Genomic DNA, 382 nt, shown 5'->3' with positions numbered 1-382 from the left:
CTGCGGTGTCGGTGGAGGAGACGAGGAGGGCCTTTGAACAGTCCCTTTGCTTTTAGAAAGGAGACAGAGACAGCAGAGATGGAGGAGACAGAAGCAGCAGCAAGGAGGTATATGCAGCAGCAGCAGAAAGCTGCTGATGGTAGCAGCAGCAAGAAGAAGACAAGCAATGATCCCTGTTGGTTGCTGTCTTGTCTTTATGTGGGGAGATTAAACTGTTGATAGGAGAGTTGTTTAGGGTTATAGTTGGGGTGTATAGGCAGCTCGTGGGGTGTATATGCAGTGTTTATAAATTATAAAAAAAAAAGGTGCGCATACACCTGAGCGATGTCTTTGTCTGCGTGATATATATATATAACTAAAAAAAAAAAAAAAAAAAAAAAAA

This window comes from Eimeria mitis, genomic scaffold (assembly GCF_000499745.2).
Source record: "Eimeria mitis Houghton genomic scaffold, Emh_scaff1005, whole genome shotgun sequence".
NCBI lineage: Eukaryota > Apicomplexa > Conoidasida > Eucoccidiorida > Eimeriidae > Eimeria > Eimeria mitis.
The sequence above is the reverse complement of the archived record's forward strand: the minus strand, read 5'-3'. Positions refer to the sequence as shown.